Raw genomic sequence first — 24,604 nt, 5'->3', positions numbered from 1 at the left:
TATACACAGGGTACAAAGGCAGTTCATATTTGACATGATTTAACAGCCACCTACATCTGTTTCTCATCATAACAAGACTGAAAAATGTGCCTACTAAACATATTTTAAATTTATTTGTCCAAAACATTGTTTCCATTCTCATTCTGAGACATTTTTTTTTTATGTACAGAAAACAGAACTGGACCTTTTCCCTTCTCGGAATCTTGGCTTCAGGATTCTGTCTTACTAGCAAGCTTTACTTTCCAAGCCCAACCAAAGCATGGGTCATGTCTTATTTTGAACAATGTACGAGAAGCACAAAATTCAGGGGAGATGTGAAGGGGGTGACATCCTATGTAAATGAATAAAAAAAAAAAATCACCAAAACCAACAAGGGACTTCAGGTTTGATGGTTCCAGGTTAACAAGGGTGCACGCAAATCACTTCATCCTAGAGTCAAAATGCCTGAAATCTGCTTGCTGCTCAAGCATGGGCTTTCCAAATACACAAAAGAGAAAATTCTTGGCATTTAAGAGCTCCTGTAATCACAGAATCACAAAAATCACAAAATTGCAATTGCAAAATCACAACTTCCAACATAAATATCTGTCCTGATTCTTCCACTCTCTGATAAAGGAGGCCAGGGGTTTAGACTCAATTTTTTTCCTCCAGAAATAGAAAGCATAGTTAAATCATGAGAATATTCCCTTCAGAACACTAATTTAGAATAAATTGATCTTGTCTGACTTTCAATTTTGTTCTGAGTTTCAATCTACACATCTGTTTTCTTGTGCTTATTTATGTGGTTTTCTAACACAAAGAAAGAAAGAATGAAAACAAAAACAAAAAATTCCTGAGTGAATTATAAATCCTAGAAACTGACCATATTTCATTATGTATCAAAGAAGCAAAAAAAATCAAAGGAACAATTGTTTTCAACTATTTCAACATGTATTTTCCCAACTTGTGTCTAATTCAAGACCTCACTGTTTTTGTTCCTCATCCCTGTTTATCTTTCAGCCACTTCACAGCTCATTAGACTCCCAAAAAAAAGTGATTGGAGAAAATAAAAGGAGATGAGACTCAAATGAGTGCAGCCCCAAGGAAAAGCTTGGTTTTCAAGAAGCCTAGAGGACTTGGCTCTAATAAAGACTTCAGTGCATCTAAGAATTGACTTAATCCTTCGTAGTCTTCCTTCCCATGATACTGACTGAAAATGGTAAGGGGAGTGGTTAGCCATTTTATCTTTGAACTTCCCATTTATGAAAAAATATGAGGATGTTTCAGTCAGCTATTTCATCACTGTGACTAAAAGACCCAACTAGATCAATTGTAAAGGAGGAAAAGTTTATTCAGGGACTCACATCTTAGTCCATAGAAGGCCAACCGCATTCCTCGAGACTCAAAGTGAGACAGAACATCATGGTGGAGGAGTATGACCGAGGGAAGCAGCTCACATGATGATCAGAAAGCAGAGAGAGAGAGAGTGATGCCACTCTCCAGGTACAAAATATATACCACAAAGCCACACCCACAAGGAACCACTTCCTTCAGCCACACCCCACCTGCCTTTAGGTACCAGTCAGTAGATCCCATTAGGGATTAATTCACTGGTTAGGTTAAGGTTATGACCTAATCATTTCTCCTCCAAACCTTCTTGTATTGTCTCACAGATGAGCTTTTGGGGGACACCACAACTAGACCATAACAAAGTACTACTACTAAGGTGCATTGTATATTCAGGGAAGTACTTACTTAGCTACCACATATTTCTCAAACCAACAAAAACATATGTACATGAATGAATTCTACCTTCAGATCTCTCTTCTGATGTCTCCAGCATTTATGCTAGTGTTAGCTATAATTATAAATAAAACCTATGGATGATGCGAAAGATTTTTTTACTCATGAATTTTTAGTACATAGTATTTAAAAATTTCAGGAACATATGCATATTTAAATTTCTTTCTCAACCTTTGAAAAAGCAAAACATAATGAACATCAAAAAGACCCAAGGAATCTTACAAAATCTTATCAATGGTAAAGGAGGAAATAGTTACCAATCTTTTTGAATGAAGGTCACAGACCCATGATACTAAAACCTGACATAAATATAAATACTACAAAAAGGTAAAACTGTAGATCAGTAAGCCTCATGAATATAAATCCAAAAGTTCTAAACAAAATATGGACAAGTTGAATTCTACAATATCTAAAAAGGATATTTATTATATCAGGACTATGTCGGGTTCATCCCAGGCTTAACATTTGGAAATCAATCAATATAAATCACCATGTTAACAGAAAGAAAGGGAGAAACTAGATAATCAAATCAATAGGAATAGAACGGGCATTTGTCAAAATTCATAACTATGTATGATTAAAAACAACCAAACAACAAGCCTCCAGGATACAAATAATAGAAGGAAACTTCATCTTATAAAAGACCATCTACAAAAAAGTTTACAGCTAACATAACATTTCTGAAAATATATTAAACACACCCCTTTGGTTGGGAGTGAGACAAAGGGTATACTATTTCACAACTTCTATTATAGAATATTAGCAGGACTGCCAGTATAATAAAGTAAGAAAAAGAAGAAAGATTTAAAATTAGGAAAGGAAAAGATAAAAAACTGCTCCTAAAGAAAATCTTAGATATGATTTTCAGAAGTAAAAATTACGTAGAAAATTCCAACAAAGCTTCACAAAACTCTTAGAAGTAATCATTGAATTTGTCATGGTAACAGAATAAAAGATTAATACAAAAAATTCAATTATTTTTCTATGTAGGAGCAAAAATGTTAACTGGAAAATATTTTTAAAACAATGCCCTTTACAATACCCCCAAATGATATTCTGAGATCTTTTTTTTCTTTTTCTTTTTTTATTAAAATATTTTTTTACATTTTAACATAAGCAGACAAGATGTTATACATTGAAAACCACTAAACATTGCTGAGAGAAGATCTAAAGAAGACCTACAAAAAAGGAGAGATATACTATGTCCATGGAAAAGAAGATATTGTTTGCATGTTAAGTCTCCTCACGTTGATCTCTGTATCTACTTTACTACCAATCACAATCTCAACAGACATTTTTTAATAGAAATTCACAAACCGGTTCTAAAACTTTTAAGAAAATGCAAAGGATTTAGAATAGCAAAACTAATTTTAAAAAAAGAAAGAAAGACGAAGGACACACGGTACTTTCTATTTTGAAACTTACTATAAAGTTAGGCAGTCAAGGCAACATATCCTTGGTGCAAGGACAAGTGAGTTGATATGAAATAGAGAATTAAGAGATAAAGACATACATGATTTAATTAATTTATCCAATAAAGAAGTCAAAGTAATTGAATTAGAAGTATATTTTGTCAAACAGAGCTAGAAATGTAGGTATTCACATGGGAAAATAAGCCAACACTTATCTATTCCGGAAAAAGAAAAAGTTAATTTTAAATGTCTCATATACCTAATAATATATAATGGAATTAAATTAAAAATATATCTGTAAAATCCCTACATGTTTGGTAACTTAAAAAAAAAAAAAAAAAAAAAAAAAACTGCTAAATAACCCATAGGTTATCAAAGAATCAAGCCAAAGGTAAATTAGAAAGTATTTTGAATAGGATGAAAGTGAAACGGACATACCAAAATTTTTGTGGTGCACCTAATCAGGATTAAAAAGGAAATTTATACCACTAAAATGTTTATATTAGAAAAGAAAGTCCCAAATCATCTCACAAAGTGTTTAATGGTGAAGTAGGAAGTAATTTCCCCCTAAGATCATGACTAGGTAATGGTGTCCACTCTCACCACTTTAATTCAACCAATGTTGTACTCAAGGATCTAGCCAGTGTAACAGGGCAAGAAAAAAAATAAAATTAAAATAATGAATAAAGGAAAGAAAAAGGAAAACTGTCTTTATTTGCAGATGACATTATCATTTAAATAGAAAATCTTGTGGACATTTTTTAAACTGATAAGAGTAAAATTGTGAGATCCAAGATATCGATTTTATTCCTATAGTCTAACAACAAACAATTGGAACTGAAATGACAAAATCATAATTACAATAGCATCAAAAATATCTAATAGGAATGAATCTGATGAAAGATGTAAAAGATCTGACCCTAAGGTATGAAATATTGCTAAGAGTTAAGGAAGACTTAAATAAATGGACCTAGGTGGAGAGCAGTGACAGAGGATGGGACAGCAGTGACTGAGATTGAGGTCTCTGATGACCTCATGGCTGTGGCATGCCCAGTGCCTGGGAATGTTTCTGTGCAAGGGCACGGGATGCCTAGCTGCTATGGCAATGCCCTGCATGAGGAGGCTCTGTGTAAGAGTCCTATCAGCTCTGACCTTGATCTCAGGCACATAGATTCTGGGAATAGAGGAATTCTTATGCTAGAAAACCATGACTTTTCACCAGCTCCACCTCTCTGATTCCTGCCTGCTTTACAGTAAATTTAACAATGGACTTTCTTGAGAGCCACAAAAAGCTCCTAACATTGCACTTTGCCAACTGTGGATTGCAACTATGGAAAAGTTACATAGATGTCCTGGTTTCTGTAACTTTCCTGAAAACAAAGAATAATGGTTGCATAGTCTTGAACCTGGCAATGAGACATATATAAATAAAGGTTGTTGGTGTAACTCTTTAGATCTGCCTCTCCATCAGAGAGCAGAGCTCTACCTGATTTCAGTTTAATCTTCAAAATCTGTGTTTGTGAATCTTTATTTTCCAATACCCCTTCACCTCTCTCCAGAACGGAGAGTTTGGTTGCTCTGGTCATGGCAGTTGGTGGCCCCTACAGATCCGGACACAGGGGAACTTTTTCAGCCATTAAAAGAGGGGACACTCCCAGAGGCATGCCATATAAGCCAAGAAAATCCTCAAGGTAAGGAGGTCAGGGGAGCGAGTCAGAGTCAGGTGTAAAATATGGGATATACAGGATCCAAAGAAACGGATCAGTAGTGCGGTAGAGGAGCACAGCTGTTGCAATTATACACGCATTTCTGAAACTTGCCCCAGGTTCCCTACAGAAGGAGTGGTCAGTGTTGAGACATGGGTGACTGCTTAAAGTTATGCTTGCAACTCGAGGAACAAAAAAGAAAACACAAAGGGGGCGGCTCTTCAGAGAGAATGTAAACTATGACACCATGCTTTAAGAGAATAGTCTTACAAAAGAAAAAAGGATGATAGCAGTTTTTCTTACCTCTTAGTTTCTGCTGGATCTCTATCTCTCCTAGGCTTATTTTTAAAAATGCAAATTATACAGCCTGCAAGATTTACAAGGCTTATGAAAAAAACAGTTAATACAAAAGGAAAAAATTATCCCTTTTTAAATTCAAACTGCTTGGTTGGCTATCTTATCTGTTTTCAGCTGGCTTTCTGAACCAGTTCCTCCCTAATGCTACAGCACAGAAGAAGAAAAGTGAAAAGATTCTGAATGTACAAGCTTTCTTTTGCTAAAATATCATTGCTTCCCTCTGAGGACTTCACAGACTTTCACATTGTTTAGCTAACTGAACTGACTCTTATCTGAGCTAAAAGTACACTCTGACCTGATGAAGATGTTAGTATTGCGGCCATGTAATTTTTCTTAGAAAACTCGTTTTTTGAAATTCTACATAAATTAATGTATTTTTTTTCTGATCAGTATTATTTTATCTAATTATAAAGGATTTTACACTCTTTGTTGAGAAGGCAATTTCTCCAGGGTTAGCTCTTAAATACATTTTTAAAAAATCCTAAGGAGGACATTAACATGGTGAAGTCAGGAATAAGTCTGATAACCATGGAGGACAAATAGCTGGCTACCTGAAATCTTTGATTTCAGTGCCCATCATGGCTGTTAGACTTTACACCTGGCATTTCCAACTGGACAGGCCTGTCCTATATTTAAGTTATAATATTAAAGTCTCACGGACTCCACTTTAATTTATAATAGGTTAAATCTAACAGAGGCTTTAATATACATCAGTAACATTGCCTCCTACCTGTGGAACTCCACTTACAAAAAGTTACAAAATCTTTGTTTCTCCTCTATTGTGTCTGTGTGCGCACCTGTGGATTGTGTTGTGGGTCTATATATTATGTACATGGTATCAAAATTGGCATTTAGAAAAATGAGCACTCAACAATTAAAATCTAAATAAAGAGATGGATCCAAATAATTTAAGTCAAGTAATCAGATAAAAATGAAGATGTCTTTACAATTTTAACTCACAAATTTTTTCTAGGTGGTCAGACAATAAAATGTTGATTCCTACAAAATGTCTAAAATGTAATGTCATATCCATTGCTTCTAGGATTTTTCTTCAGCAGGAAAGAGATGGTTAATACTGCTATCTACATTTGTCTGATATTTTAATTTTACAGTTAAATGAGTAAATTAGATTTAACATAAATGGGATTAATCTTGATACATGTGTTTTTTTAAATGAATAAATTAAAAAAGAAGCTTAAATTTGCTTTGTTTCTGGATCTTCACTAAAGCAAAATTACTGAGTGTAATTTGATATGTCCAAAAAGTTTCAGCTGTGTTTCAATTAAAGTACTGTACACAACACAAAGTATTTCATCTTATTAATAGGAGTAATTGAAAAAAATTCAGAAATTTCAATAGGATTATTTCAGAATGTGAATTTTAAAAGGGATCAACGGCTAGGAAAGAGATATAAGGTTTATGAAGGAAAACGGACAAAATGTTTATGAAGGGAAACATATAAGGCTTGTGAAGGGAAAGAGATAGAAAGTCTCAGTATGTGACAGGAAGGTTTGTGTGACAAAAAGATTTGTGTCAGTTGTAGAAGTTTGTAAAGGTGATCCCTTCTCCAGACACAGGTAAAATATTCATGTTCTGATGTGAACCAAAGTTTAATCCTCTATATGTTAAAGTAATAAAGATTTCTTAAAACATTAATCTGCTCTTACTTATCAAGATAATTTCTTATGCCTATGAAGTTTTATTAAAAAAAATAAATAAACCAGTGTTAAAAAATTATTGTTTGTCCAACTCTGGTTAAACAATAACTATTATTTTAGAGTATTATTCTACATTTCAGATTCTAAATTTTTCTTCAAAAGTTAAAGTTGGTTAATATAAAAAGTTCAGTGTAATTGTGGTTCTGTTAACTGGTTTCTTTGTATTCTAAAAATATTCATATAAAGCCTTTTAAATATAAGGTTTAGTATAACATTTTACAAAACTGATGTTCTCTGTAACAGTGGTCTATTATAAAAATAACAAATTTAGTTTATTTATGTGATTTAATATTTTATAGTTAGATACAAATAATCTATCATAAGTTATAAAATTTTGTGTTACTCTCTACTGAGAGGTAAACTTAAATATATTTCTAAAAGATAATAAGGAGAGCCTGGTATATTTAAATGTTGACAATATGAGATATAAAGATGTTTTGCCATTTTTGCACAAAAGAATTAAAAGCTATCTTGACTTGTTTAATTCATCCTTCAGATGTAATGTTAAATTATATTAGCTGATTCATATGGACTCAAAATGATGTATAAAAGGGCACGGGATGCCTAGCTGCTATGGCAATGCCCTGCATGAAGAGGCTCTGTGCAAGAGTCCTGTCAGCTCTGACCTTGATCTCAGGCACACAGCTCCTGGGAATAGAGGCATTCTTATGCTAGACAACCACAATGTTTCACCAGCTCCACCAGCTCTGGATCCTGCCTGCTTTACAGTAACTTTGGACTTTCTTGAGAGCCACACAAAGCTCCTAACATTGCACTTTGCCAACTGTGGATTACAACTGTGAAAAAGCTACATAGATGTCCTAGTTTCTGTAACTTTCTTGAATACAAAGAATAATGGTTGCATAGTCTTGAACCTGACAATGAGACGTATATAAATATTGTTGGTGTAACTCTTTAGATCTGCCTCTCCATCAGTGTTCACCTGATCCCAGCTTAATCTTCAAAATCTGTGTTTGTGAATCTTTATTTCCCAGTCCCTCTTCGCCCCTCAAGGGACCCAAGAGTTTGGTCATGTTGGACTCAACAGACCAATACATCTTTTCCATGAGATAGAAGATTCAATATTGTTAAGATGTCAGTTCTCTCCAAATTGCTCTCTCAGTTCAATTCACAACCAGTCAAAACACTTCAACAGGTTTTGATTTTTATACAAATTGACAGTTTGATTCTAATATTATTGTGGCATGCAAAAGACTTAGAGTAGAAAAAACAACTGTAAAGCAATAAGAATTGATTTATATCACTGATTCATGCCTCATAGCTACAGTAATCAAGAGAGTATGGCTGGACAAAGGCTAGACAATAGGTCAAGAAAACAGAAAGTCCAGAAAGAGACGCCTACAAATATGACAAATTGATTTTGACAAAGGTACAAAAACAGCTCAGTAAAGGAAGATCTTTTCAACAAATAATGTAGAACAAGTGGATATAGATAGATATGCACATAGGTAGATAGATAGATACCAATTTTTTTTACTTTGATTTGTATCTTATATGTATATAAAATTAACTCAAAATAGATCATAGATCTATTTGTAAAATCCATATCCATAAAACTTCTGAAAAAAAGAGAATATTTTATCAAAAAAAATAATTTCCTAAAGACACAATTAAGAGATTAAAATGACAAGTTACACTGCAGGAGAAAATACTTGCAAATCATTAAAATACGTGATACCCAGTATATATAGATATGTGATATTCAGAATATATAAAGACCTTCTAACCATAATAAACAACCTAATAAAAAATTGGCAAACGATATAAAGCAACACTTCATGAATGAAGATAAATGTCAAATGAGCATACTAAAAGATGTTCAATGTCATTAGTCAATAGACCACTGAAAATTAAAGACACAATGTTAACACCACATAGCTATTATAATGGTTAAAACTGAAATGACGGCATTGACAAGGAGACAGAGCAACTGCAATTCTCAAACAATACTAGTGGGAATATAAATTGGTTTGATCACTTTGGAAAACAATTTTTAAAAACTTAAATGTACATCTGTTACAACCCCGCAATTCTCCTAGATATTTACCTGAGAGAAATCAAAAAATAAACATGTTCAAGGACTTGTACACAAATGTAGGATGCTTTTCTTGCCATCACTAAACATGAAACAATTTAAAGATCCATAACTGAATAGGTAAACAAATGATTCTCCTACAATGGAATACTGCTCCATTGTATAAATAAAGCAAACAAAAAATAATAAAATACATATAACATATGAATAAATCTCCAAATCATTGTGATGAGTGAAATAAGGCAGACACAAAAACACACATAAAATCCTAGAAAGTGCGAATTCATTGCAGCAATAGAGAGCAGATCAGTGGTGCCTGAGGGTGCAGAAGACAGAAGAGTTGGAGAGATGGGATCGCACGTTCTGGACTGTGCTGACAATTCCATGCATACACACCTCTATTAAAATCGATCAAATCATACACTTTAAAATGCCATTCATTTAACATCAATTACACCCAGTAATACCATGAGATTTTTAAAAATTTTTAAATATCAACATCCTAGTGTGAGATTAGTCTCCATTAAACTGAGAAACAGAAAGAAGGCCAGAAAGGGGTGAGTGGGGAGAGGGTAGGAAGACCAGTCAGATGTTGGTGGGGACCCACCACAACACTGTGTCTCTGCAGGCTCCCACCAGGTGCTCAGAATGTGTTTGAGTGAAGAATTGTAAATTAGGCAGCAACATGACTTGTATTCAATGCTCCTTGAGCAGGGTCAAGTCCACCTCTGGCTAAGTGGCCATATCTGGATATTTTAATCATGCTCACTCATCCTGAGTTACATGGTTCTTCACTTCAGAAAATGGATGTTCCAATTCCACACTACATTTTGTGAAAAATATATTAGATTTTTGATATATTCTATTATGAAATATATGATTTGGCAATCTTCAAATGAATACCTATTATGTACCAGGTACCTAATTTCCTAAAATGTCATAAAAATAATGGCACCAATGATATAGACACAACATCAAAACTAAGGTAAATATTAATAGATTTTATTTTTTAAAGCAGCATCGGGTTCATAGGAAAATGGAGCAAAAAGTACCGAGAATTCCTATGTGTCTTTTGGTCCCACACAGATACAGCTTCACCCACTATCGAAATCCCCTATCAGAGTGGTACATTTGTTACAATCCATGATCTACATTGACACCTCATTATTATCCCAAATACATGTTTTATATTAAAGGTCCCTTTTGCTGCTGTGTATTCTGTGGATTTTGGCAAACATGCGTTAACATGTATTTACCATCATAGAATAATTTCACTGCCCTAAAATGCTCTCTGCTCTTCCTATTCATCTCTTCTCCCACTAAACCCTTTATTTGAGCCAGCTTCTTTGTCCCTGTGACCAAAAGACCTGAGAACAACAACTTAGAGGAAGAAGTTTATTTTGGCTCAATGGTTTCAGAGGTTCAGTCCATGGTCAGTCAACCCATAGCTCTGGGCCAAAGGTGAGGCAGAATTCATGGCAGAGACTGGGCAGAGAAAAGCAGTTCAGAACATGATAAACAGGAAGCTGAGTGAGAAAAAGGTCTGCTCACCAGGGGCAAATACACACTCCAAGGCATTCCCCCAGTGACTGACTTCCTTTATCCACACCCTACCTGCCAATAGTTACCACCCAATCAATCCCCATCAGCAGATTAATCCACCAATTAGGTTGCAACTCTCATAATCTAATCATTCACCTCAGAAGACTCCTGCAACTGTCTCGCACATGAGTTTTGGGGGACACCTCCTACGTAAACTCTATCATCCCTGACAACCACTTATCTTTTGACTGACCCCACTTCTGCCCTTTCCAGAATGCCACATAGTTAAAATCATACAGTACATAATATGCATTTACAGTTCCTCCATGTCTTTTCATAGCTTGACAGCTCATTTTTTTACAATGCTGAATAATATTCTATTGCCTGGATATACCACAGTTTATATAATTACCCACTAAAAGACAATTTGGTTGTTTTTGAGTTTGGGGGATTTTGAATGAAGCTACTGTAAAAATTTGTATCCAGGTTTTTGTGTAGAAATAAATTTTCAACTCATTTGAGTAGATAGCAAGGAATATAATAGCTGGGTCATAAGGGAACAATATGTATAATTTTGTTGAGAAACTGCCAGACTGTCTTTCAAGTTGGTGGTTTTTACATTCCTACCCACAATGAACTAGCACTCCTATTGCTCCACATCTTTGTCAAAGTACTGTTAGTGCTTTGGCTTTGGGCCAACAGTTCTTTATCAGATGTATCTTTGCCAAATATTTTCCCTTAATCTGTGATTTGTCTTCTTATGCTCTGGCAATGATTATATTTCAATGTAGCATATTTTGAGATTTGTCTTCAGTTTACCAATTTAACTGTATGTAAAAAACTAATTAAAAATCAAAATATTACTAGAAACACAAAATAACTACATATGATAATGTGTAAAGTCAGGTAGGCACTTATATCTATAGAAAACACAGAAATGCATTTAGGTTCTTAGAAAATGATTAAATAATTTTGTTGACATTATTGTTTAATAAGTCAGATTTTTCCATGTGGTTAAGGCATCTCCAAGATCCTAGGGCATGGAGTAAATGAAAAGATAGCAAACATGAAAATAAAAGTATATTTGTTAATATTTTGCCCTGTTATCAGCAATTTCTACATTTCAAAATTAGGGAAACTTTAAAGTTTTCCTCTGTGAAGATTGTTGGTTTTGGGCTTTTTTGTTTGTTTTGTTTTTTCCATTTTTCAGGAGCATTGTAAGGGATTCACTTTAAAATAAAACATCCCTGCCATTCCCAAGTTATGCAAAGTTGGAAGCTGAAAGGAATGAAAATGTCCCATCTTAGACAAGAGCAGAAGTGTCCAATCTTCCCATCAAGGCATCTTCCCCACTCCTTGCTACCACTTGTGTGACCTTGAGCAAGTGCGTCATGCTGTGCATCAATAGAAGCAAAGGCTTGAGGAAAGCGTCTCTGTAGATGTGAAGGCGGAAGGCTTCACCACAGGACCAGTTACTGAAGTCAGCCAAGGGGTCTGATGAGAAAACCCCACCTGAGCATGTTTCCTACACCTTCCTGTCTGCCCTCAGCTGGCGCCAACCCTGTTTTGCTGGGGCTCAGTCCTCTGCTCACATCAGGCTCCGTGTGGTCTGGGAGAGACGGCTTTGCACCACTCAGGTCCCTCCTGGGCTGCCTGTGCACACACTGTCTCCAATGAGGTGACGGAGCTCCTGAGGGACATGCCTACTGTCATTCCACTTGGTGATCATGATGGGACTTTTAATCCTTTCATATCTTTAACAGCAGCTAGTTTTGTTTATGTGGAAGGGGCTCAACATTCTTGTAGATACATAGATAACAATATATTTCTTTCAAAACAGTAAAATTAAAAGGAAAAGAACCTTAGGATGAAAATAGTGTCACTCAGTAGTTACGTCTTGAGTTGAACTTGAATACCAACAGGAATCCATGCAAAATTTCATCCTAGAAAAATGACTTACCTTCTCTGCCTGGGTTTTGGCATCTGTAATATATATAATCTGTAATATATATATAAAGTATTGTGAAGATCAAAGATAATCATATCAAGTGTTTAGTGTATACTGATACCTTTATCTATATTCAATAAATGTTATCATTATTCCAATACCTTAAAAATGAGAAAAGATCACAAAATAACACTTGAGAATTTACTAAAGAAGGAAAATAGTCACGTAAAAAATGAAAAATAAAAATAATAAAGAAGTTCTGGGAGAGAATAATCTTAAGAAACTTCTTTATACTTATTTAAATCTAGATTTTCTCCATGAAAAGGTACAAGATTTGGAGAAGGGTGCTCCTTAGGCCTTGTAAACATTCCATGCCTTTATTTTTCCCATCACGTTTTTCTCTCGCCAAGACAAAAATATGTGCTCAAAAAATAACATTTAACAAGAAATAGGGAACCTACAAATTAAAAGCATTTAAAATATACTAACATTACAATATATGGAGTGTACTTGAATTCCGACAAGGAAAAATGAATGTATGAAACAATTAGGGACGTTTGAACGCTTTAGTATTATTAGGGATTTTTTTAGATTTGATAATGGTACTGTGGTTATACTTTATTAAAAGAGCCACTAGCAAAACAAGAGAGAGAGAGATACCAGCAGATTTTGCTAGCTCTGCATCCATGCCTTGAATACCTGCCTGACCTTGAACTCGGGGCATCTGTGTCCCTTTGCCCAGGGCTTCCTCCAGCCCCCAGAGCCCCTCACGCACGGCGGACCAGAAGAGCTGAAGAGTTCACGGTGGTCCACTCCATTCCCACCCGAGCTGTGCTCAACCCCTGACCGCTGGGGGTTAGTGCATACGCAGCCTGTGCCTGCGCCCCCTGTGGACAGGGAAGGTATGTCCCTATGGCAGATGCTCTCTGCGGCCTGCCGGATTTCCCCAAAAGGGTTAGGCCAGAGCTGGAGGGAACATGCTGTTGATCTCCTTCCCTTTCCTCCCTCATTTCACCACTTCCTGACAAGTATTTCCAAATAAACGATTTGCATTCGAATCTTTATCTCAGGGTTTACTTCTGGGGGAACCCAATTTAAAAGAGATACATTCTGTAATATCTTAAAGTGAAACGATATGAAGGCTATGATTTCTTCTAATTCATGCAGAGAGAGGGACAATGGAGAGATGATTATGTTGACAGTTTTGAAGCTTAGTAATGGGTACTTTGGAACTTTGTCTCATTATTCAATTTTTTTTTTGTAAGTTTGTAATTTTCCAAATTAAATTTTTTTAATGAATATTTACACACATCAAAATTTAAAATACACAACAAATGGCATTTCGAACCAGCAGGACCTTCTGGAAGATAAATAATAAAGCTGACTTTCGTAAAAATAAATTTCAGGTGAATTAAATATTTGAATATATAAAATAAAATCATAAAATAAAAATAAATTCGAATTTATTTCTTTTTGGAGAAGATTTTTCTAAATAATAAACAAAATCCAAATTCCAAAAAGATTAGTGAATGTGGACTACATAAAAAAGTTTTGTTTTGTTCTTTTCTGCACAGAAAAAATAAAACCATATAAAGTCAAAAGACAAGTGATCAACTGGGAAAAATATTTCAACACATATGACAATGAGCTCATTTCCTTAATATATAAAGACCTCTTAGAAATCAGCTATAAAAGACCATTAAACCAATAGAAAATTCGACAAAGAACTTAAAAAGGCAATTCATAGAAAAGAAAGTCAAATGGCTTATGAATGTATGAAAAAACGGTCAGCTCACTCACAAAGAAAGGAAAAGCAAAATATCAGCAGCATATAATTTTTCATTTTTTTGGAAGGCAATTCTCAAAATATATTCACAAAACAGTGATTAAGTGAAAAAATCAAGACATAGAACAGCAGATACAGTGCACCTTTATGTGCGTAAGTAAAGACTCTTAAGTGAACATATAAGTATTTCTGGGCCCAGTTGTCCCTTGGTGTCCATGGGATTTTATTCCAGGACCCCTCAGATACTAAAATCTACAAATGGTCAAATCTGTCATATAAAATAGCCTAGTATTTGCATGTAACCGATGCACACCCTCAAATATGCTTTAAATCTAGATTACTTACAATATCTAATACAATGTAAATAGTTGTTACATTGTATCATGTAATGAATAATGACCAACAGCAAAGTCTATATAGTAAGTACAGGCACATTTTCAAAATATTTTCCATCTTAAGTTGGTTGAATCTCTGAATGTAGAAAATGCAGATATAGAGGACCAACTATATACACATATGTATGTATAAATATCTACATACATACAGTTGAATATCTTTATAACTCTCTGGTGGGACTGCCGACTGGTACAACCATTCTGGAAAGCAGTATAGAGATTCCTCAGAAAACTTGGAATGGAACCACCATTTGACCCAGTTATACCACTGCTAGGCATATACTCAAAGGACTTAAAATCAGCATATTATAATGACACAGCCACATCAATGTTTATAGCAGCTCAATTCACAATAGCTAAACTATGGAACCAACCTAGGTACCCTTCAACAGATGAATGGATAAAGAAAATGTGCTACATATACACAAGGGAATATTATTCAGCCATAATGAAGAATAAAATTATGACATTTGCTGGTAAATAGATGGAACTAGAGACTATCATGCTAAATGAAATAAACCAATCCCCAAAATACCAAAGGCTAAATGTTCTCTCTGATATGCGGATGCTAACTCACACTGGGGTGGGGGAAGGAAGAATAGAAGTTCACTGGATTCGACAAAGGGGAATGAAAGGAAGTGATGGGGGATGGGAACAAGAAAGACAGTAGAATGAATAGACCATGACTTTCTTATGTTCATATATGAACACACGACCAGAGTAACTCCACATCATGCACAACATCAAGAATGGTAAGTTTTACTCCATGTATGTATGATATGTCAAAATACACTCTACTGTCATGTACAACTGAAAAGAACAAATAAAACACTCTTTTAAATTACGATTTAAATTATCACGGTTAAAGAATGGGCAAGCTGAGAACGTCTCTACAGTATGGTGGATGGCATCAGTCTTGCCCAGTGCTGTCAAAAAGGAGTTCCTTGGTCAACAATTGGGAAAGGCTGCTTCTCCCATTTCTCCCAAATTAGAACTTTTCCCCGCCTTAAAGATTTTCATGACATTAGTGGCCCCCTTTCTCTCTTTTCTCTGCCACAAGACAGTCCTGAGACTTCACCGAAGACTCTTCAGCCTTAGTGTTCTCATCTCTAAAATATAAGAGCTGAGGCCAAACGATGTCTGTGATGTCCATTCTACTTTATCATTCTCAATTCTTCATCTCACTTTAAAAAAAGTTAATTAAAGCATCGAATGTGTGCTCTGTGATTGATTAATATGATACAAAGTGATGCTGAATGGTGCATTATGAATAGTAAGAACATAGAAATAATGCTTTTTCAAGAAAACTAAACAAAAATCTCAAACAATGACAGAATGAAGTAATCCTGAGATATCAGACTGCACAAAAAATGGAGGTTCAGAATCTAATATTCCTGGGAAATAGGAAAGATTATCTTTTTAAAACTTGACAGAGTAATATTTTTAGGAAATAGCATTCTCATGAATGACTTTCCCATGGCTTCCAGATCAACCGTGCAAAAAGAAAAATAGCCTCTTTTCTCCTGAATTCCCTACTCCACTGACTGCCCTACGGTTCTGCACCAGCTTTGTGTTAAGAAAGTTCCGATCCCTCCAGAGGGTGAGGAAGCAGATGAGGAGAGATCTTCTGACGTCAGAAGAAGTTACGACGTGGGATCCCACCAACAGTCTGGGTTTTGAATCTTTGTTTTCCTCTCGCACACACCACAGCCCTGCCTGGCCCTGCTCTGGACTCCAGCTCACTGCTAACCCGAAGTTCCCTCTGTAAAAATTCAGCACCACATACCTCTGTCCAAGGAGCGCACTCTCAGAACCCAGCAAGAAGAAAGGGGAAAGACAAAATGTGGGTGAGAGCAGCTGAAATTCAAGCTTTCCCACCAGATTACTTCCTGCTGAGGATAATCCTTTCTGATCGAATACAGCCACAACCAACAACAAACGCAAAATCCAATCAAAATGAAATCAAACCAGTGAGATGAAAGAGATCCAGTTCAAGCCACCCCCCCCCCCCCGCCCCAAATGTGTGGGAAACAACCTTTACTTTAACAGAGTACCAGCAGGACTTTGCAAATTATAGCCTTTCTTTCAATTAACACTCTTCCTAAGAAGGTTTTATTTTATGCAACTTTAAAACCAGTCCACGGAATTTCTTACAGCACCCTGGCAAGCATCTTCAGCTGTGAAGCGAGGACTTGGTGAGTTCTGATTGTCTCTGGATTTTCTCAGGACACTTTATTTCCAGTCTTTCAAAACCGGGGTCAGTTGGGGGGAAGCTTTGTTTAGTCCCAAAAGTTAATACAGCATCTTCTACAGTCTATTGGCCACAGGTGTACCTTAACAAAGACGTCCTTTGTCTCCACGTCTAGAAGAGGGAGTTCCCACCAAGAAAACACTGCCACCATTTTAATTAGATCACACATAGGACAAATGCCACTGAAATATCAGGAGGCGCGGCATCTCACACCTACTTCCCTGCACAGCAGCCAACCTGCTCACTTTCTATGAGACAAATTCATCTGCTATTGAACCCATGAATGACAGATACCTGTCTGGCCTCCTAAGCTTCATAAATCAAGATGCTACTGGTCACTGTGGGATTGTGTGCTTCAAAACTTTTTCATTGAAAAAAAAAATCTCTTGAAAAACTTGGAAGAGATTCTCCTTGGGCAATCAAACCGGGGACTCAAGCAGATTGCGTAGGTTCTGCTTCAGTTCCCACATCTCCTATGCTAATTACGTGCTGCCCCACCCAACCTGGGCAGACTTCTAAAGCACTGAAGTGACCATCCTTCTGCACAAACGCCTAAGAGTAAGCTGTCACTCAACGAGAGGCTCGAGAAAGAAGCACAGACTGGGCAAGGGGCTCTCTTGTAAAAGAGGCACATCTCGGGGTCAGGGAATGTTGTCATTAAAAATATGTGTGACCTGGAGTCTCCCCTCCTCCTCCCCAAAAGACTTACAGCATGTTGATCATCAGATCCTAAAGCAGGCTTGGTGGGGACCGGAGAGGGGCTTTTGGTCAGGGAGAATAGAAAGAAATTTGATCTAATGGGAAACCTAGCATTTGTTATTCCCAATTAGCTTCAGCCTTCTGGAAATAAAAGAAGCCTAGGACCCCCACAGTTAGATCAGCTTCATTTCCTGATGCCCTTCAGAGCTACTGCAAACAAAATCACCAGCTGAATGCTCACACAAGCTAATTCGCTTAAATCCTTCCTCAGTTACAGACAGCCGCTCTACCTAATATCTTGTACTTGCAAGGTCTTGACAAAAGAGTATTAAGAGAGAGGAAGCATGAAATCAAGTAAGTCCACCATCTTCATATGCAAAAGATTGCTGTTCATTAACAGAAAGAAGCTCAATGGGAAAAGCTGAAAGAAACTTCAGGAAAAAGGATGCAGCCTTGTTGGGCAGTTGATGCTGCAATGGTCTAGACCGGGGACTCATCAGCCCACAGTTGTGGGCTAGGTGGGCAGAGGGTCTGGCAAGCCTAATAAGTTCTGAGTTAGAAGGATCTGATTTGCTGAATCACAGGACTGTAACTCCGAACAAGACCTTTCCCTTCTAGATGCATTCATCTTAACTCAGATTTAACACTAGAGAGTCTACAAGTAAGAAATCTAGCCTGTGAACTGAGCGTTACCACCACCAAGCTGGACACACCTTGGGAATCGTGAACACTCTTGGGACCTCGGTTCCTTATCATAAAGTGGCAGGGTTGGAGTTGTAGCCATCATTAATATCCAGCATCAAAGCGGAGCTGGGGTCTCCAGGCCCAGTGAGTGTATGGTTAAGAATGTCCCATGTGTGACCCAAGCTAGGGGACACTGAGATAGAAGATAGAGCTGAATTCAAACTTTACCTTGATGATAAGCCAATAGAGACAACTTACCCATAAAGGTCAGGAAACAGAATGATCTGGAGGGAGAAACCCTCATGTGACAGAACTACACAGCTCAAAACTCACCTGGGCCACTGGCTAGTTATGTGCACAGGTTACTTAACCTTTGCAATGTCTGTTTCCTCCATGGGTGTATGGCTATCTGTCCTGCTATAGACAGCATGAAGTCCTGGTGTCAAAATAAGAATATGTGCACGATCACACTTAGATCATGAAGCAACCAGTGCCCAGATGTTCCATGTGAACAGATGTTGAGGATATTGAAGGTCTCCTTCCCAAAGAGGAGACTCAAAACACAAATGAAACGTCTAGGGAAAGACCTTTTGAGAAACAGGTCACTACTTACCAACCCTTAAGATTCAGACACTGAATGTCAATATACGACATTTCTCTAACCTCTCCAAGATAAAAGAGGACAGACATCTCCATGGAAAGTCACTCCCGTGCATGATAACTAAGCCTCAATCTTTGTCACTCTTACTCAAAGCCTCAGACCATTGCAGTAACACTAAAGTAAGAAAAAGAACTTCGAACTTTCCCTCATATCCCTCAACAGGATGCAGGCGGAGAGGGCAGGCAACCAGCAAGAGGATTGGTCCAACATGCCTGGGTACTCATGGAGCAGAGGTCTGGCCACCTAGAGTAGGGACAGATAAAGGCCTGGTCACAGCTAAGATCCCTGGGAGCCATTCCTGAAGTCAAGAGCAGGGGAAAGGGGAAAGCTTCTCTGTCCTGAAGGACAAGGCTGGCCAGGAAAAGTAATAAGCAACAGAGCTGTCTGGACCCAGAGACAAGGGTATGACGTCACTGCTCTGCAATGTGATTGGATGAAGTGACGTTAACCCCTAAGTAAAGGAGGAAGAAAACCTATTGATTTTTTTTAATTAAATTTAACCAAGTTCGCTTACTTTGATCACTTCTCCACGAATTCTCCAAAAAATGAAGGAGAATAGCCAAGAATATGGGGTGCTAATTCTCCATGCATGTTGGAGATGTAATAATACCAGTGACCAGAGTGGGGGAACCCTGTAGCAAGAGGGAGTCGAGTGAGGATCCAGAGATGAGCCAGGCTGCAGGGTGGGTGTCCACATCATCGTGCAGAATCACAGGCAATCGAGACGAGGGAACTTTACAAGACACACTCTCTAGAGACAGCAGGACAGGCAACTGCAGTCAAGTCAGATAAGATGACAGAGTTAAAATATTCAAGGGAAAACTTGAGAGAGATGCAGTACAAGCTCTTCAAGGCTGGAGAGGCAGAAAGCCCCAGGTCTTGGAGTCACAGTGCATGTGAATTCTCCCAACTTTCTCCCTTTTCTTCTCCTTCCTGCTACTTGCCTTTGGCTTTTTCTTTGCATCCACCAGAAGGCATAAGGGAAGATAAAACCAATGGTTGAATCTTTTAAATGATGGGGGAGCCATACAAGCATCGAAGTTGAAATGTCGCTTTGCGGTTGATGTGGACGTGCCGTGCATTCCTGCTTGATCTGAACCCTCCTCTCGTGCGTTGATTATATTAAACCGGGATCATCTGTGGTATCTGTGAGCCTTGGTCTAAAAATAAAAGCTGTGTGGAAGCCCACGACGAGGCTTCCCAGGTTTAGCTACTACCCAGTTGGACTGATTGTATTTTCTCAAAATTACTTCATTAGTTTGTTGAGCTTTGAGTGCCGGGCTTTTAGGGATATAAAAGGGGAAAAAATGAAATAAGGAGAAAAGAAGATTCCCTTTCCTCCTAATTCAGTCAGAGGGAGGAACAGGTAGAGGGCTTAACATGATGTTTTTCCCAAAAGACTCAAAACGCCACTAGAGTCAACTAAACACAAAAATACAAAAATCTGTCCCCATGATTGAGCATCCTCCACGGGGCACAGTGTCCCTGGGGAAATTTCCTCCCCAGGCCTTCTCACTTCCCACCATTTTCCCATGTCAATCAGACGGAAGGGAGGTACCCATACCCTCGACCCACCAGCCAGCCTGCTTTGCCCCGGTACACACACATACTTCCACCCAGCAGGTCTCTCTCTGTCTCTGCAATCCCGCACGTTGGTGCGCACGTGCTGTGGATCATGCCCTGGTTGTGTTTTCTTCTCTCTGGACATCTCAAAAACCATCATCCCAACAGACTCACCTCCCATTTTGCAGTCTGCCAGGCACATTTGCACACGTGACTTCACGAGGACCTCAATGACCCTTAAAGGCATGTAAAGATATGCTGCTACCCATTTCACAGTTGGAGAAAACAAAACTTGAAAAAACAGCAATCACAGTTCCCTCCAGCAGAGCAAAGATCTCGCCTCTTGTGCCCCAGGATTCCTCCCATTACAATAAGGCTGCCCAATACACAGCCATTTCACCCTGGCCCTGGGAGAGAACTCTAAGCCTAGTTTCCTCCACCTGAGTGGTCCTCTCCTCCCCATGCACCCGAAATCTCTCCCTCCTTCCGAGCAATGTCTTGCTTATCCCTCCATCCTGAGGCACCCCTCTCTGGCACCAAGTGGTCTTACTCTCTACCCTGTTCAGCACCACACCCGGGTATCTCTGCGAGTTTTCAGTTTAATGTTTCAAGTGTGTGTTTCATTGTCCCAGTAAATTAGGAAGGTATTCGTAGGGGCCATTACTTTGGAATATTTATTTCCTATTTTCCACAATGCTAAATACAGAGAAAATTCTCGACATTTTTTTTTTTTCTGCATAGAGGTAAATCCCTCCGCAGACATAAGAGAATTTCTGTGCTTGAGACATTGTCTTTCAGTCCTTCTCAGAGGTAACTCAAAACTCTGGGTGAGTGAAGGTGGGCTTAAAAGCACGTGGAGATCGGGGCCTTACCTGTCTCCAGAGATTCCAAGCACCAAAGCAAAGAAAAATGCACGTTACTTGAGGACCACGCTCTTTCCAGAAAAAGCCATTTCTGCCACGAGCCGTGACACCCCCAGCTGGCCCACTCACATTCACATGGAGACCTTCCCACCACCCCCCCCCCCAACTTGCATTAACTTTGGCTTTCTTTAGATTGACATGACCGACCGTCACTTTTTTGTTTGAAAACTTGTTAGACATGTGAATTCTTGGACATATTTGCCAATTTTGAATATCTGAACATTTTTATGGTTGGCTCTCAAAAAAAAAAAAAAAAAAGATATCTTTCTTTCTAGACCATTCATCACCCATCACCGGTACAGCGTGGCCATGGTCGACCTTTATGCCATTACACATGCTGAAATATAAAACGTGTTAAGAATGTGAAAATATAAAATGTGTTAGGCTTTAATACATCAAAGTATGCTTCAACTCGTTTTTGGTAAATATACACAGATTTTTTTTTTAAAGGAAAAAGCATTGAAAGTTTTATAACAAAATGCTCTCATGACTATTTCAAGGCTGAAGAATCGTGAGAAATATTTATCTTCTTGCTTTCTGCAATAATGTACATCATATGTGTACTGAAGAAAAATAGTTATTTTTAAAACTTAAGTTGTAAATAGTGAGTTGATAACATAAATTTACTATAAGGTTGAATTCAAAGTGCTTGCCTAAAGATTCTTTCTTCCCTTCTTTTATCTAATTTAGCATATACTGATCTTTTCCTTTTTCAAGACCTTTGCCCAGTCTTATAATAAACAGAAAGGATGAATGGAGACTATTCAGGCACTTCCTCTCAAAATGCTGACTTCCTATCATTTAATCTCCTTTTTCTTCCCCTTTTTAATCTGAATTATTGGAAGCTAATGCCCATCACCCTCAACCCCAACCCTCCTCAGCTTTGATCTGGAAATGTTTTAGGAATAAGATTCTCCTCAATGCTCAGACAAATCCATGCCAAACATGCCTAAATTTATTATCCACCCAGACGAGCTCCCTACAGCCTAAGTGAGGAATTGGGGAAAGGTGGATAAATATGAAACAAGCTTATCTTAAAAAACTAAGAAATTGCCTGGCATCCTTATACCATATAGTATCATATCATATCATACCATACTCCCTCAAGGCAGTTATATATTAATGGACTCTCAGGTCCAACAGGCCTAGGTTCAAATTCTGACTCTACAGTGAAAACACTAGGGTTGGAATCCTCAGTATGATTTCTGTGTGGCCTTAAACCAGATTCTGAAATGCTCTGAGCTTGTTTCCTTGTCAGATAAAGGAAGCTAGTTAATAATAAGAGCACCTCCCAAAGTTATTAGATTAAGAAATGAGGTAACTAATATAGTGCTTTTAACACCTTCACTGGAGACAGCGGGTGAAACGCACACATTAACTCCTGGTGGTGACCACAGCACTATGGCATGTGTCAGCCACAAGGCCACTGCAGCTGCTAAGATCTCTGCAGTCTGCAGAGGAGAAGTCATTAGAAGCAAGGAGCCCGCGTGGACTGCTGCCTGTCCTTGCTCTGGGCTTACCTCAGTGGTTCCTGCAGAGCTCCCGGGATTCCTAGGATGAGGTGTCGCTGGCCGGCACATCTGCCCATGGGCAGGGAGCCCAGCTCCACAAAGCACAGCAACATGAGCTCATGGGAAACACACGGTGGAGCTCAGTCCCAGAACTCAGCCCAGCATCCGGGGATCTCTTACTAATTCATTCCAACACATGGCACACAGGATTTAAAGCAAGGTGAAAATGGCCATGCCCCACGTCTAGGGCCTGCCATGACCAGGGTCAGCAGCGTGAAAGCAGAGTCACTTCAAGGGAACCCAGAATCACTGAACCTGACTTGCTCAGCTCACTTGCTCTGCCTCGGTGGCTGCTTGCTGCCTCTCTCCCCAGCTGGTTTCTTGACTCCGAGTCCAGGGTCTTGCATTCCTCTCAAGACGACTGATGTGTACGTAACTTTGGAGTGTTTGTGAGAGCTCAGAAAATAAAAATAAATAGCACTCTAGTGCCCAGCTCAGACCCTGCTCAACAATTCCTCCCTTCAAGTCCCTGCTACCTACGCAAAAGCTGCTATAGTTGATTAATCAAGTTGAAAATCCAAGCACAAAAAGACTTAGTACCTGTGTTCCAGAGAAAAATCCAGCTCTAGCTGGAAAGTCTCGACCCTATTTATCAAGAAAGTTCAAGTTCAGATCCTTCTCCTGGACAGAATGACCACAACTGAATCTAACCAAGAAGAGGCCATGTCAATTCACACGATTGTTAGGAAATTGCAACAGTGATCTTGTCCATTCTATGGCAGTGAAATACCTGACAGATCACCTGGAAAATATGAGGTATTCGATAAGCATTTTGCAAATGTTAAGTATTCCCAAATGGGCCCCATCATGTTATATGGTTAATGTTCATATTCACTAAGGAGAACAGGAGTGCCTATCTGGGATTAAATGTTGTATCCCTCTTCAACATTAGAGATCATTGCATAAGACTCCCAAGAAAGAATTTTCTTCATGACAGTCAGGGATAAAACTTCCACCCTGTTCAAGTAAGAAAGAATCAATTGTCATAATTTTCTATTAAATATCTCAATAAATATTATATAAAATTAATAGCAAGTCTAAAAAATTTAAATATGGAGTCATTAGAAAGAGGAGCAAAACCATAGTTTTAGTTTTGTGCAGATTAAATGAATTAGCCTCCCACAATGATGTTTTTCTGTTGGGTATTTTGTTCTGCTTGTGATAATAGGAATTAAGGTCATTTAAACTCTACTGAAAAGGGGATTTGAAAGAATCATGTTTCAAAGCAACTCAAGAACATGCTTGAAATCCTGGCAATTTATGCTGTCATTAAAATACCTATGCAGGTACCAAAGTAAACATGTGCTTCAAAGTGATCAACAATTACAGGTAAAACTATTAGCATGATTCAGTAGACATTAATTGGGAAGTTTCTTCTTATAAAATGCTTAGATTGGAGCCTTAAATTTTATATTTGGAGTAAAGCACCCTCATATTGAAGCATTTTCTAGTTTGGAATATTTGGGCTTTTTTTTTCCCCAACATACAACTTGGGGAAATAAATATCCACCCAAATGGAAACAGATGTTCCATATCTAGCAAATGACCAC

General features: G+C 37.9%; 1 protein-coding gene across 1 annotated transcript in view; it reads right to left on the bottom strand.

Moving 5' to 3' along the window:
* IPCEF1 (interaction protein for cytohesin exchange factors 1) overlaps positions 1 to 23,666 on the bottom strand; it is a 166,978-nt gene extending 143,312 nt beyond the window's left edge. Inside the window, 1 exon segment of the mRNA XM_079148679.1 lies at positions 23,004 to 23,666. The gene's annotated coding sequence lies outside the window, so the exon portion shown is untranslated.
* Between the last annotated feature and the right edge of the window lie 938 nt (positions 23,667 to 24,604).

This window comes from Sciurus vulgaris (genome assembly GCF_902686455.1).
Source record: "Sciurus vulgaris genome assembly, chromosome: 7".
Taxonomy (NCBI): domain Eukaryota; kingdom Metazoa; phylum Chordata; class Mammalia; order Rodentia; family Sciuridae; genus Sciurus; species Sciurus vulgaris.
The sequence above is the reverse complement of the archived record's forward strand: the minus strand, read 5'-3'. Positions and strand labels throughout refer to the sequence as shown.